Raw genomic sequence first — 16,543 nt, 5'->3', positions numbered from 1 at the left:
ATGACTTTCCAGAAAGCCATAATTAGATCAGAACCAGGCCAAAAATATGACACAACAATCTGGACCTTCTGCAAAAATCTGTACAGTTGAGAGGTGTGCATAGCCTCCAAATAACAAGTCAAAATGTGAGCACACCAACCAAGCTGAGCAGAGACAAAGTGTTGTCTTTCAAAACTTGATTTTTAATGGCTTTATTGTTGAAGGATGAGCACTTTCATGGGGCTACTGCTTCTTCAGATCCAAATAAAACTAACAGCTTAAGAAACAGACAATATATACAAATTAAAATCACGTTACTAAAATCAACAAATCAGAATCAACGTTTCTTAATGCTTGCTTCAATGGAACACTTGCATTAAGGCCTGGATCTCTATGGGCTTGTAGTGCTATTATCAATTTTACTTCTAAATTCTCTAAATAATTATTCACATCACCCCTCTCCTGCCAGTTCTCACTTTCTGGAGAACTCTAAACTCCACACAGGGCAACTCTGAGCCGGAATTACCTTCACAGTGGCAGAAACTTAATGTAGAACTAAGCTTCAGCTACTTGAGACTTTTGGTTGTCTATTATATGCCAATGGAAATGTCTATAAGAGCAGAGGCAGAGCGGATCTTATGTGAGCTAAAAATCTGATTATCCACATGAAGACTTCATGTTAAAGCTAGATAATGCTTGTACGGATATACTAGCATATGAATGTAGACGTAAGACACAGAAGCAGAAAAAACTACACAGACATTACTCTGACTTTGTTAAAGGACACATTTTTGTTTGGCCTAGGGGCAATGATTCCAATATTGCCCCTTCACGTTCCTCAGGACTTAATGATGAACAACCTGTAAGTAATGCACAGTCAGTTCCTGTTTTGAGAGACTCTCAACCAGCTGCTACTTCAACTGAAGCAATACAGTCTAATAATAATGCACAAGTGAATGAAAATGCCAACAGCAGTGCTACTAAATTGCGAGCAGATGTATATCTATTTGGTGCTCACTGTAAAATCCAGGATGTTTTGCATAATCTTAAAATGGCCATGCCTTCTTTTTCCTTGAATCCCTATACAGCACTACCTCTTCCCACGCAATTGCCAAAAGCATCCAGGAAAGGTTACTCGCAGACCTGATACGATCAGAAACGGAAGGCCTCTGTAAGCAGCACATCGAGGCACAGATGACGTCAGTAGAGGGACCTAACCAGCTCACTGCTGAATCACCGGACGCAACTTTGTTTGCAGTACAGATGCAATTGTCAGGATTTGTTGAACATAGCCAGTTAGTTTACAATTTATCAGATGTGGTTTTAACTCCAGCACAATATGCATTGCTTAATAAGGGACTGAGTTATATACCTGCCAAGAAGTCGGACATTAATAAAGTCATACTGGACTTAAGACTTTTTGCCAGAGACATTATGTTGAAGTACATATATGGTGAGTCAAATGCTTTAACTGCTAGTACTAAAACTGTTATATGTTGCAAATGTAGTACTTATAATCCACCATTATCTAGCACTTTAGAAGCAATTATTAAAGTGTGTGAATTAGATATGTTAAATGCTTTTAAGAACACTAAAAGTCAGTTTCTTAATTTAAACGAAGCAGAATGTGAAGCTCTGAAACAGTTACAAATGCTAGGCATTATCATCATTAGGCCAGCTGACAAGGAGGAGACATAGTCATTCTTAACAGAACAGACTATGTATCCTGGATGAATGATATGTTAAGAGATGAGAGTACATATATTAAAATAAATGAGCAGGTTATTGATAGGAGCATATATACTATCATAGATGACCTGTATGAACTTTTGATGTGTGGGTTAATAGATCCTAACCTATATGATTTTTTTATAGTGGAATATCCTCTGATACCCACCTTAAATGGATTGCCTAAGATCCATAAAACTTTAGTAAAACCTCCTATGTGACCAATAGTCTCAGGGCGAGGCTGGGCCACAGAACCTTTGTCTCAATACATTAAAAGTATGCTTAAACCACTTGAGAGACACACAGCACTGCTTATCTGCATTGTTTGATGAAGTAGAGAAGTGCTATTGGTCATACTTGATATTAAAACCCTATTTACTGTGTTCCTGAATGTGGAAGGGATAGATTTGGTTAGATTATTCATTACACATCACAGGCAGTTTAATCATAATACTATAACTGTGATCTGCACACTATTAGAACTTATTTTGAATCACAATATATTTTTCTTTGGTGAAAGTTATTTTATATAGAAACAAGGGGTGGCCATGGGCACCCCATGTGCCAACACATATGCCAATCTAGTGTTAGCACAATGGGAGGAAGAGTATCTATTAAATAACAGTAGTTATATGCAGAATGTCATATATTACAGGAGATTTGTGGATGATATCCTTTTGTTATGGAAAGAATGTGTTACACATTTGAAGGATTTTATTTTATATCTTGAGACTACTACTAGTTTTCTTAGGTTTGTTATGCAATGGTCTTTTACCACCATAGACTTTTTAGATATTACGTTATATAAGAATGATGCAGGTGGATTAGACACCAAACTGTTTAAGAAAATATGCTGGAAAAATAATATTTTACATAAATCCAGCATGCATCCTTCACATATCTTTCCCAACATTGTTAAAGGACAATCATTGAGAATCTCCTGACCTAACACTGATACTTCAGAGATAACTGAGTCACTTGAAACTTTTTTGCAAGATCTTTCAAGTAGAGGATATCTGAACAAATTGACTGAGAGCATCTATACAGAAATAGAAACATATAGGGGTAATAGAGGGGCCCCTTAATTTTCCAGCAGGCATAGGGATCATAATGAACAGCACCGTAAGTTTAAATCTGCTGGTAGTAAGTCCAGAATGCTTTTCACCTATTCTAGCAATGTATATCAGTTTTGTGACATAGTTAGGAAGAATTGGCCTATTTTGTTGGCTGATGATAGTATTAGAAAGGTTGTCAGACAAGACCTCAATTTTATTTTATTTTTAGGAGCAACATGAGCTTAAAAAGAATGTTGTGTTATAGCCCTACAAATTTGGAATCAGAACCCTTTCTGAGACCAGGAACATTCCCTGTGGGAAATGCAGAACTTGTTTCTTTATTGTTCAAGACCAAGCATTTGTTCACCCTATCACTGAAAGGAAATTTATTCCTAGATTATCAGCTACATGTAATAGCAATTTATTAGTGTATTTGGCAACCTGCACACAATGTCATTACTTTTATGTAGGAAAAATAACACGTCAGCTTAAAGACAGGGTTTTAGATCATCTTAGCAATATAAGGAATAATGCTTTGGCTGCACATACAGAAACCACAGGATACAGTGTTTTTTTTATTTTAGAGTTCTCCAGAAAGTTAGAACTGGCAGGAGAAGGGGTGATGTGAATAATTATTTAAAGAATTTAGAAGTAAAATGGAGACTAGCACTACAAGCCCATAGAGATCCGGGCCTGAATAAAGTGGTCCATTGAAGCCAGTATTAATTAAGAGTCATTGATTCCGATTTGCTGATTTTAGTAACATGTGATTTTAATTTGTATATATTGCCTGTTTCTTAAGCTGTTAGTTTTATTTGGATGTGAAGAAGTGGTAGCCCCATGAAAGCGCTCATGCTTCTACAATAAAGCCATTAAAAATCAAGTTTTGGAAGATAACGCTTGGTGTGCTCACATTTTGACTTGTTATTTGGAATCTATTGTGTTGTGAGGAACCTTTGGCAGAGTGTGTGCTTTTTTGCTTATAGCCCTCAACTGTACAGGTTTCCACAGAATGCCCAGATGCCTGCCTCACATACCTCTTAACCTCCTAGAGCAAGAACACTGTACAAAGTCATAAATAATGGGGGACAAAGGCACATAAATAGGGACACATTTTAAAAAGTGCAATGACAAACCCGAAAGCTGATAGACTAAAAGGTTTGCAGTTGTATGAACTTCCTGCAAGGTATGAAGACTGAAATGCAAATGTCTGCTATGTGAAAGTGCCATATGGCCATAGCTGTTAACTGTGTAGGTGTCTGCAGAATGCCCAGATACCTTCCCCATATACTTCTCATCCTCCTAAAGCAATAAAGCAGTACAAAGCCATAAATAATGGTTGGGCAAAGGCACAGAAATAGGGACACATGTTAAAAAATGCACTGACCAACCAGAAAGCTAACAGAATAAACGGTTTGCAGTAGTGCAGACTTCCTGCAGGGTAAGAAGACTGAAACAGAAATGTCTGCCATCTGAAAGTATCATATGGGCAAAGCCCTCAACTGTACAGGTGTCTGCAAAATGCCCAGGTGCCTGCCTCACAGTCAGCCTCTGAGAGTAACTGTCAAAGGAAAAAACTTCAAAGACCAATTCACGTAAGGTTCAAGTATGGCACCCTTTATTAACTTGCAGCAAGGAGACAAAGTATGCAGGCAGGAGGATTTGTCTAAATTACTAGTGAGCAGTATGCTACTTTTATACACTTCTATGAAATGTTACTATTCTATTGTTGACGTAGTTAGACACAGCTTTCTGTATTACTCTACAGAAAATGTTACTTAGATTTCCTGCTGACATGTTCAGATTTAAAACTCACTATGTGTTACATAGAAAATGTTACTTAGATTTCCTGCTGACATGACTGGATTATTGTTGATTTACAAAAACATTTGAGAAAAACAACCTGGCCTTGGGGCTTATTTTTAGTCCACCACAATCTTTTCAATTCTTCAATTGTGCAGTTATAATATATGTGTTACATTTTGCCTAGATTCAAGGTACGTTTCTAGCTTAGGTACAAGTAATGCTGACTACAGTTTATACTTTCAAGCAGCCTTTGTTTTCATTATCAATAGCTTCAGCAGCTGTGTACTTTCTCATGGCATAAGCAGAAAATCAATAACTCTTTGTTAAGTCTCATGACACTAGTAGAAATGAAACTTTTCTTATTATTTTCATGACATTAGCAGAAATAAAATGCTTCTTGTTAATGTCCATGGCATAAGCAGATCATAGCTGTGCATATTTACATGACATAAACAGGATTGGAATGTCTCTAGTAGCTGTGCAGATTCATGCAGTGTGAACAGAATAAATGTATTAACCCTTTTAAACCTTGAATGTACTAAGCATGCATATTACTAATACATATTTTTCTAACATTTCCCCCCTTTTAATACTTTTATTCTACTTTCAAAATAAGCATAAACAGTTTTTTCTTCCCCTAACCTCTTCCTACTCAGGATTTGCAGTTGAGAGAGTCATTCAGTTTAAACTTATGAAAGCATTTTCAATTTTTCAACAATTCTTCAAGTTCAGCACCTTGGTATAATGTTTCTGAAACTGACATGTCTATAAAGTCTTTAATCAGTCTTTTCATGCAGGGAATGCAGCAGCAAACACATACCACCAGTAGGATCATTCCTACACAGATGGCAATCAGGATGTTCATCAGGAAACTGCCCCGCCCCCCAAACAGTCTCTGGAAAAAGTCCGTCAATGGATTTGGTCCTGGCTTGGTCATAGCCGACACTTGCTGAATTACCTCAAGGTGATTGTCTATCTCATGTTTGTGGTCAGGAATATACAAACAGCACTCCTCCTGGATTAAAGCGCAAGTACCTCCTCTCACCGCTAGGGTGAAGTCAAGAGCCATGCAGTTTTGAAGCACTACAGTTCTCATGGCAGTCATTTCATCAGTCACCAACTCTATCACGGAAAAGGTTGCATTGCTCATTATTTCAAGAAGTTTAGACAGTTTTCTCAGTTCCCAGATTGATTTTGTTGCTCCATATGCTGGCAGTGCACCTGCCCACGAGATGATGGTATCACCCAAGTCCATATGCGACAGTCCATTTTTCCCTAGGCCCACAGCATGATGGTTTTTCCAGCCCACATTGATTTGCCCCACTGGATTGACAGGCTTCTTGATTTCTTGTCGAACATTTTGAATTTTCCCCTGAGGCAAAACTGCTGTGTGTCGTATGCCTGGAACCAGGTACACCAAATAACAACTGCCGGACCAATTCTCAGGTAACCACTTGTATGCTTTCCTACCACATACAAAATAACAGTCTTCTGCTTTGGTAGTAACTTTACTATGTCCTGGCTCTGGATGAAACATTTTTTTGTCAACTATAATCAGTTGTTTACAAAGGTCAGCATTATGTTTTACTTCATCAGTTGTCCTATGCATCAGTTCAAAAAACGAATCATAGCTTGTGTTGCAATAGGAACCTGTGTTATCAGTTTTATTGTAGCATCTACAGGGAACAGTCACATTGCAATTGCTCCAACCCACCTGAACTGTATCATTTTTGTAAAAACACACAGTCCCCTTCTGTCGAACAGACAAGTGCAATGCTACTTTATCTTGTGATGTAACATCTGATGTATCATAGACTAAATTTTCCCAGGTTTTCTTGGCTCCTAGGGGGACTGAAGGTAACAATAACCCTCTGTATGCTGTTGGCAAGGCTGTGCAAATCCAGCAATTCGAAACATTGAAGGTCTCAGCATACACATATTTGATTGCCTGGTAAGTGTTGAAGTTTGGGTGCCACTCTACGTGCAACTCTCCACGTTTATTCAGTTCAGTTTGTATGGCTGGGAAAAGGAATGGCCACAACAAAAAGATTATTGTCACTAGTCCAGTCAACAGGATGATTATGCAATACTTCTGAGGAAATGGTTGTTCTGCATTCCTGTTTTCTCCGACTCTTCCGAGTAGTTTTATTTGGAATTTTCTGGATTCTATCATTTTGCTTTTGACATGTGATCTTACTCTCTGCCCTAATAGGACCTTCAGCACCAATGGTTTCTTCACTGGGGTTGAGATGGATCAGTCCTATTGATCTGACCCCCCCCCTTTGTAGCCAGACTTTGTGCTGAGGGCCCGATGGAGAGGTAAGATTTTTGTCCAGTTCAAAGTTCTTAACTAATTTGCAATGCATCAGGTGGATTCACGAAGCTCGCTCTGCTGTCTTGACTGCAGTGGGTGTCGAAAGAAGCACCTGGTATGGACCTTCCCACCTTGGTGATGACCAATTTTTCTTCTTTATATTCTTCACCCACATCCAGTCCCCGGTGATCACTGCCACTTCCGATGTTTCAGTTTGTTTTTTATCTGAAACAGAATTTGACTGCAACAGATGTTTAGAAGTCAACAAATTCCTCATATACTCAGCTAGTGTAAGATCAGCTTCCCGGTCTGAGGACATGAGAAGTTTCCACTGGGGTGTATAATAAGCCCTTCCAAATAGTTTTTCAAAAGGAGTCAATCCTTTTGCAGTCAGAATAGTTCTCATGCTCAACAGCGCCAGGGGCAAACAATATAGCCAGTTCTTCCCTGTCTCAGCTATTAACTTTCTTAATTTGTTCTTTAATATACCATTGTGTCTCTCAACTAGCCCTGCAGATTGCGGATGGTATGCAAAATGATTTTTTAAAGAAATACCAAAATGCTTACTTAACTGTATGGTTTGGTTTACAAAGTGTGTACCGTTGTCACTGTAGATCCTTTCCAAAATGTCGACTCTAGGGATGATTTCTTTGACAAGTACTTTTGCCACCGTGGTTGCATCTGGATTTTTGGTTTTAAAGGCTTCCACCCATCTGGAAAACATATCTACAATGACAAGACAATACTTCTTATTTTCACATTTGTTCAGTTCTATGAAATCCATACAGATAGTGTGAAATGGATATGGTGATGTAGGGAAACTCCCCTGTTTGGGCTTTAACGCTCCTTGTGCATGATGTTTGTTACAAATTTGGCACATCAAACAAAATTTTTTTAGAGTAGTTTGTAAATCCATATGTTGTGAACATTTGGTTCACCAGTTGTACCATCCCCCCCTGTTGAGACATGGCATTGCCCATGGCTCAACAAAGCTGCATATCTAAACAAATTAGATGGTAGTATCGGTTTCCCTTCTTTAGAGATGACAGCCCCTTTTCGAGAATTGCTCCTCGTTTTACCCATCTTTGTTTTTTAGCTTGTGTAGTGAGTGTCTGCATTGTTTTTAACATTTCTAAGTCTAAAATCTCAGAAGGTTGTAGTTCCTCATTTAAAAGAAATACTTCTGTAGCTGCTTGTTTTGCAGCTGTATCAGCTCTCGCATTACCTTTTGAAATCCTCTCTTGTTGCTTGGTGTGAGCTGTGCATTTACAAATGGCTACTTTCTGAGGTAACTGAATAGATTCTAAAAGATCTAAAATAAACTGTGCATGATTGATAGGTTTGCCAGTAGATGTTATCATTCCTTGGTTTTTCCACAGTTGCGCAAAAACATGTACAGTAGAAAAAGCGTACTGGCTGTCAGTAAAAATGTTTACACATTTACCCTTTGCTAAGATACATGCCCGTGTCAAGGCAATCAATTTTGCTGCCTGTGCAGATAAGTTGTGTGGTAAAGGTTTTGCTTCTATAATCTCAGTGTCAGAAACTATTGCATATCCTACTAGGTTCTGTCTCACAGGACCCCTTTTGCACGAACCATCCACGTAGTATGTCACCTCGGCATCATCCAAGGGGACATCCGTGAGATCTTTTCTAGGTAGTGTCTTTTGCTCAATTACCTGAAGGCAGTGGTGTGGTGTGCCTTCTGCAGTGGTTGGGAGCAAGGCAGAAGGGTTCAAAGTCGTGCATCGTTCAATTGTCATATGAGGCTGACTCAACAATATGGTCATACAGGAAAGATGCCTAGCAGGGGAAAGATATGCTACCTTCTCTTGCAGTAAAATAATAGCGACTGCATGAGGCACTCTCAAAATGAGAGGGTGGAATAAAACTACTGAGGCAGAAGCCTGTACTGCCATTGCAGCTGCAACTACTGCTTGTACACAGTGGGGTAAGGACCATGCCACTGGGTCTAGTTGTGATGAATAGTAAGCAATAGGGCGTTGCTTGTCCCCATGCTGTTGTGTTAACACTGATGTCATATAACCTTGCTTACAATCTACAGTTTGGAAAAAAACGTTTATGGTAGTTTGGTAATCCTAGAACTAATGAGGATGCTATTAACTGTTTCAGTTTGCAGAAAGCAGATTCTGCCTCTGGGTCCATTGTAACAAATCCTGTGCTGCCATAGTCTTTTTATATATCAGGTCAGTCAGAGGTGCAGATTCCAAGGCATAGTTTGGAATCCAGCTCCGGCAAAAATTAGTTGTACCCAGGAAGGACATCATTTCCTTCTTGGTAGTGGGTTTTGGTGCTTGCAAAATTGCTCCTTATCTGTCCTCATCTAATGTTCTACCTTCCTTGGATATTACACATCCTAGGTATTTGACTTGTTTTTTCCAAAGCTGCAGTTTATTTTTATTTACCTTATGTCCTTCAGTGGCTAAAAATCATAATAGCGCTATGGTATCTTCTCTACAATCTTGCTGGGTGGGGGCCGCCAGCAAGATGTCATCAACATAAAGTAAAATCTGACTGCCCCTTGGTGGGATAAATCCCGCCAAGTTGCTTGCCATTTCTTGTGAGAATATTGTTGGACTTTCACAATATCTCTGCGGTAGTCGCGTATATGTATACCTTTTCCCCTGAAATGTGAATGCAAACCAATACTGGCTGTCAGGGTGTATCGGTATTGAAAAGAACGCATTGCTAATGTCTACCACAGAAAAATACTTCTGTTGAGGTTTTAAATCATTCAACAGGGTGTGTGGGTCTGGCACTGTGGGTGCCCTTGGTATTACTGCATCATTTACAGCTTGTAAATCTTGGACCATACGCCATTCTCCATTTGCTTTTTTAACCGGAAATAAGGGTGTGTTACATGGTGAATTGGGAGATTCTACTAGTATCCCTCCTTTAAGTAAGGCTGCTATAATAGGCTTTATCCCTGCCTCTGCATCTTTTCTTAAGGGATACTGTCTTTTCTGTGGTCTGAATGCTGACTTTGGCGTGATAGTTACTGATCCCGCTGTACGAATAAGTCCTACTTCTGACTTTCCTGTTGACCAGAGAGTCTCTGGTATATTTTGTAAGGCATTCTCTTCCTCCTTTAATAGGAGTGCTAATCAGCTGTCCTTGCTAGACTGCAAGTGTATGGCTGGGTGGGTCTGAGTTATGCAATTCAACTTCTGTATTTGTATTCCCTGTTCTGACAGTTCTAATTCTGTCTGTTTCTCCCATCTCGTGACTTTTTCTCCTAGGTCTGCCCAGTCTATGTTTTTGTCCCTGGTTAAGCTAACATGTGGTAATCGATTCGATTTACAAAATGTAAAGAACTCCTGGGGCAATGAACAGCTGGCTACACTGTTCCCTTCTGTGTCCCAGTACAGATTACGTAATATCAATCTGTTTGCATGATTTTTAAACAATTCTTGCTCATATTCCTTATCAGGTCCTGGTGTGTTACAATAATACAGGATACAGTGCAACAGGTGTTGCTTATCAATGTCAAGGGAGGGGAACTTGCTGATGGCTACATTCATTAATTCTTCGGTCACAGTCCCTGGACCAGTCGTACCAAGTCCTGGCTGTACCAATAAAACATTTCACCCTCCGATTGCACTGCAAAGGTATCAGTTTGTCACTGTGCTTCCATACCCTGCATGGTTGGGACTACTGCTATACCAAATAGCTGCATAAGGTCTCTGCCCAAGAAGTTTACTGGGCATTTTGCAGAAACAACAATTTTGCTTTTCTGAGTCAATCCTGAAACTGGATCAGTTATTGCAATATCACGGGATAGGGGCTCCCGATACATCTGTTCATTAGCTGCCTTTACCAGTATGTAATCAGGTGACTCTGTGTTTTCTGGCAGTTTGGAGGGATGTATCAGGGTTCGTGATGCCCCTGAATCACACAAGAATTTGACTTCCCTCCCTTCTACCAAGTGTGTAACTTCTGGTTTCGTGTCTGCTAAATAGAGCTCCAAGCTCAATAAAGCTAGGTATAATATTTCATTTTCTTCACTGTCACTAACTTCTTGCACTTTCTCTATTTCTTCTGTCACATCCTCTACTCCCTCTGTCGCATCCTCATTTGTCCTTTCTTTGCTAGCCCCTTCTAGTGATTCCTGACTACCATATAGTCAGTCCTCACCCTCCTTGTCTTCTGTGGTTGCCTTCTTATTTTTCCTGCAATCCTTTGCCAAGTGTCCCTTTTTACCGCATTTGAAACATTCACCCCTTTTCTTTCGCCCTTCAAAGTCCTCTGATCATTGATCAGATTGTTTGTTTCCCTGTGCATTTTTCTTGTCCTTTTTCCCAGACTGTACTATGTAAACTTCTGCTCCATCTTCTACAGAAAATACTTAAGCTTTCTTTTTCTTTTTGCTATTAAAATGCCTTTCGGCATGCCTAGCATATTCAAGTAATGACTGTAACCTGCTTGTACGATGGTCTACCATGTGTTTTGTAATAAAACTGCTTATGGGTGCAATACTGCCTTTTAAAACTGCATTCTTTAACTGCTGTTCATATGGGGAATCTTGTGTTTGATCTTCAGGAACATGCATTCCACAGTGGTATTAAAACATTCTAATAATCTGGCATAATACCGGTCAATAGTTTCACCTTCTTATTGGATGCATTGATTAATGCAAGTCCAGTCTGCCCTAGGCTTCCATTTTTCAAAGATGTGGTCTGTAAGACCTTTTACTCTGTTGTCTAGTTCTGTGCTGCTATGTGGGAGGGGTCTTTGTGCAGCATCACGGGGATTCCAGTTGCCACTAATCATGTGCCAATCTGGCCCCACAATTTGTCTAACTACTTTTTCTACCTCTTCTCCATTTAAGTTGTAACTCAGCCTCATTCCTTGTAAATCTTCTGAGAATTTTCTAAAATTAACTTTTGGATGGGGAATTCCCTCAATGGCTTTCCGGATATCTTTGGAGTCCAGGGTCTATACACTAAAATAGTTGGGTCCTGATTATCTTGACCTGCCTGAGGATTAGGTACTTCTATAAGTGGGCATATTTCTTCTTCACCCATAGATCGTGAATTCTTAACCATTTGATATAACTCAATGCCTTCATTTGAGTTACCTGCCCATGTTCGAGACCTGGTCCCAATGGGATCTCTAATAAATGGTTTTACTTTTATAATGTCTCTATTTTCAGTGACGACAGGATATCGTGGGGGTGGACTAACCTGTTCACTTGCTTCATATTCTGGTAAGGGAGGCAGAGGGGCCGATGCTATTACTAAGTTATTGTCCTCCTTATCTAAAAACATTGTTTTTGAATTGTTGTTCTTTTGTTCCCTACGGTTTACTTCCTCAATCCACCTGTGTGCCTGAAGAATTCCTAATTTGCGTTGCTTTTTTACCCGACCTTTGGAATCGGTTTTGAGCTGTTTGACAAGTTTGATAAGCGAGGATTTTTCTAATTTTCAGTCGAATTCGTACTTATTAACCCATTTTGAATAATATTTAATATTGTCGGCGCGCTGTGACTGCATGTATTTTGCGTCTTCTGTTAACGGCGGATTTTGGGGTCTTTTTGTGCAATTATTACCCATTTTGCACTACCCTTTTGATTGTTACGTAACTTCTCTTATTTTTAACGTGGTACCACGGATTTTGTTATAGTCTCTTCAGAATGACTGCCTACTTATTCTGTTTCTCCTGATCTATGACAAGGCAGTAATCTTTTCTGTCCCTGACTTGTAAAATACAGTCTTGACAAAAACAATACAAATATAGTCCCTGATCTAAAACAAAAAACAGAAAAAAGTAGATTCACCTTACCTAAGCCCACGTGATTGACCACCTGATTCATGGAGACCCGTCCAGACACAGATCAGAAAGTGGCTGGCCTCTTTTGTACAACAATTCAGTCGGAGGGCTTTTCAAATAAGAAGAACCAATTTGGTTTCTTCCCCGTATGGTTTCAACCACCTGGCCCTTCTGATCCGAGGTGAAGAGAGGGTTCCAGTCTGAAGGACCAATCTGTCAAAGGAAAAAACTTCAAAGACCAATTCACGTAAGGTTCAAGTATGGCACCCTTTATTAACTTGCAGCAAGGAGACAAAGCATGCAGGCAGAATGATTTGTCTAAATTACTAGTGAGCAGTGTGCTACTTTTATACAGTTCTATGAAATATTACTATTCTATTGTTGACATAGTTAGACACAGCTTTCTGTATTACTCTACAGAAAATGTTACTTAGATTTCCTGCTGACATGTTCAGATTTAAAACTCACTAGGTGTTACATAGGAAATGTTACTTAGATTTCCTGCTGACATGACTAGATTATTGTTGATTTAGAAAAACATTTGAGAAAAACAACCTGGCCTTGGGGCTTATTTTTAGCCCACCACAATCTTTTCAATTCTTCAATTGTGCAGTTCTAATGTATGTGTTACATTTTGCCTAGATTCAAGGTACATTTCCAGCTTAGGTACAAGTAATGCTGACTACGGTTTATACTTTCAAGCAGCCTTTGTTTTCATTATCAATAGCTTCAGCAGCTGTGTACTTTCTCATGTCATAAACAGAAAATCAATAACTCTTTGTTAAGTCTTATGACACTAGTAGAAATGAAACACTTCTTATTATTTTCATGACATTAGCAGAAATAAAATGCTTCTTGTTAATTTCCATGGCATAGGCAGATCATAGCTGCGCATATTTTCATGACATAAACAGGATTGGAATGTCTCTAGTAGCTGTGCAGATTCATGCAGTGTGAACAGAATAAATGTATTAACCCTTTTAAAGCTCGAATGTACTAAGCATGCATATTACTAATACATATTTTTCTAACAGTAACAAATCTGTACAAGGACATAAATATTTTTTTTCCATACTAAGGCGTGTTTAAGCATAGCTGAGTGGGTGTACACACTATGGCGCTCTGCCCAGCATTACTTAATCACCCCAGAAGAGAGAAATAAAAACATATAGCTAAAATCCCTGAACCAAGATAGTGTAGTGGTTAGAGTCCCAGGTTTAGATGCAGGCATTCATGGTTTGAATACCAAAACAGGCAACTTATTTTTACATGGGAAAGCAGTGTTAAAATCATTATTTTCATCTTAAAGTATGTAGTAATTGATTTTTGTCAACCAGGGTAGTGTAGCTGCTGTAAAACGGAAGTGCGAGTGCATATAACACATGAAACCACCCATATATACACAAGTGTCCCATATACACTTACTAAATGAAGTCATTCTGATATTTTTTTTAAAAATGAAAAGTGAGAAATGGTTAGCAATGCTCAGCTATGCTTTGCAGGTCTAGACATGAATGCTAAGCAGCAGGTAGCTCAGCTAAACGGATTTGCGCACTGTTAAGCAGTGCTCAGCAATTACCTCTTTAAGCATTGTTCAACTCAGCTTAGCAGAGTTGTGCACTGCTTAGCAGAGCTTAACATTTTTGAAATGGTCCAATGACAGCAAAGGGTGGGAATATTGCCTTATTTAAATGGCACAGGCGGGAATACAACCAGAATCTATTATAGTTCATCTGTGCAGGTACTATGACTGGTGTAGGAGAAGGAGCATGCTTTCGAGCACAGTGCTGGAGTGTTCAGGAATACAGGGTCATGGCTGGACTCCTTGTGGAAAACCATGATGACAGAGTGCTGCAGGGCCAGTACCATGGCTCACAATACAAAGTGGAGGCCTGGAACCATCTTGCATGTGATCTCACCAGTGCTACTGGCATCCAGCAGACTGGTGAGCAGGTACAGCACCACTATGCTGACCTAAAGCAGAGGAAGGGGGTGCTGTTGGCCCAGTAGATGCATGGGCATGGAATGCTCCAGTACTGAGTAAGTATCACTATCAAGTAATTTGTAGCAAAGAATAAAGTAAAAAAAGACACACAATATTGAGCTCAGCTTCCAGCAACCAACGACAAGGGTAATTTTCTTACACTGCATTATTCTTCTGGTGCCTCGGCATTTTGCCTTAAAAATAAAGCAGTATAAGAAGATTACCCTTGTCCTTAGTGGTTCTGCTGTAGCAAATGCTAGCCTGAGAATGTATCTTGACCAGTGGAAGGGTAACAGAAAGTTCACTCCAGGGATCATTCCAGTTGCACTACTGGATATGGGCACTGTGAATTAACATTGTGTGGCACGGTGTCTGAGCAATTTGTTTTTGGGGGGGGGGCTAGGCTTGTAAAGGCTCCAGGGCCATTAGCCTAGTACACACCTATGAACCTATGAAATAAATAAATAAATAAAAAAGTTTGTCTGACTAATATTGATGTGTAACAAAGACCCTACAAAAAAACTGTTGTGTTTACTCTGGTATGTTGTTGTAGACATATAGAATGTATTCAGGTTCATCACAGTAAATATGGCTATGACACCATACATTAACTGAGGTTGTTTTGTGAACCAGCTGTTAAGAAAAACTGTAGATGGTGGAGCTGTAAAACAAGATATAAATGAAATGTGAAATATATATTGCACTAAGCTCTGAACCCTGAATAGTAATGTGTAAAGTATCAAAGTGGGTTCCATCCAGCATTGCCTTGTGTTAACGTTTGCTTTCCAGCTTGTAGTAATCCAAAGGATTAATGCAAAGTACAATAACTATCTGTCATGCATGCATCATAGGATTACAAGTTTAGAATGTCTAACCAAGAGACTATTAGGCAGAAACCAATGAAACAAGAAACAGCAGTTCCCCAGTTGCTCAGTGTGATGAGAAATAGCATAGTTGTTAATTTTGCACACCCAGACACAGTTTGAATCCAGAAAGTGGTACTAAGATGTGTGCATATCTACACACAAGGAATTAGGAATAAATGTAAAAACAGTCAGGTAGTGTTAACAGATATTTTCTCCACAGGTTTTACAGGTAAGGACATGGTAGCAGCTGTATGAAGGGTGTACTAAGAAACTGTGTCCATCTGTTCAACTGTCCCCCCACATGCCTGCAAATGACAGCAGGACAGGTCCATACAACATGCACTCTTCCCTATACATGTCTCTCAAGTATCACATTGTCATGGATAGTGGTCACTGCTTCCTATAATCCTGGATACAGATAGGAAACCAGTTAAAGTATGCCAGTAGCAAACTCACACAACAGCAGTTCAGAGTACCCCTTCTGTGCTAGATATGTAACCCTGACATACGAGTCCTCTCTAGTCATATAACCAGAGTTGTCACCATTTGCCCCATACCATTCCAGGCTGACAGTTTAATAGGTACGTTTGTGCTACAGAAGCTATGGGCCATAAGCAGATGTAAAGTGAGGGCAGACCCACAGAGTATTTAGCAGTACTGTTGTGGAAAATAGAAGCATAAACAGTTGTTAATGAACTTTTTGTCTCACCCCCCACCCCTCATCTGGATCAATACTATAATTCATATACTATGGGTATGTTGTTCTCCAAACCTAATGCTAGGACTTGTGCTTTATTATTGCTCATATATTTGATTGGTTGCATGTTAACATACCTTGTTCAAATACCATTGTTGGTGGCCTGTTGCCGTCAGTGTTACTGGCATGCTATTACAATGCATACTGTTGTTTCATTTATGCATGTGTTGTTTTTGCTATGCAACTGTTTCAAATCTGTTTTATGTGATTAATTGGAACACACACACATGCTGTTATAACTAATCTTGAAATGTGTTGTTCATG

Source organism: Protopterus annectens, chromosome 8.part1, assembly GCF_019279795.1.
Source record: "Protopterus annectens isolate FY-2018-M chromosome 8.part1, PAN1.0, whole genome shotgun sequence".
NCBI lineage: Eukaryota > Metazoa > Chordata > Ceratodontiformes > Protopteridae > Protopterus > Protopterus annectens.
This window is presented reverse-complemented; position numbering follows the sequence as displayed.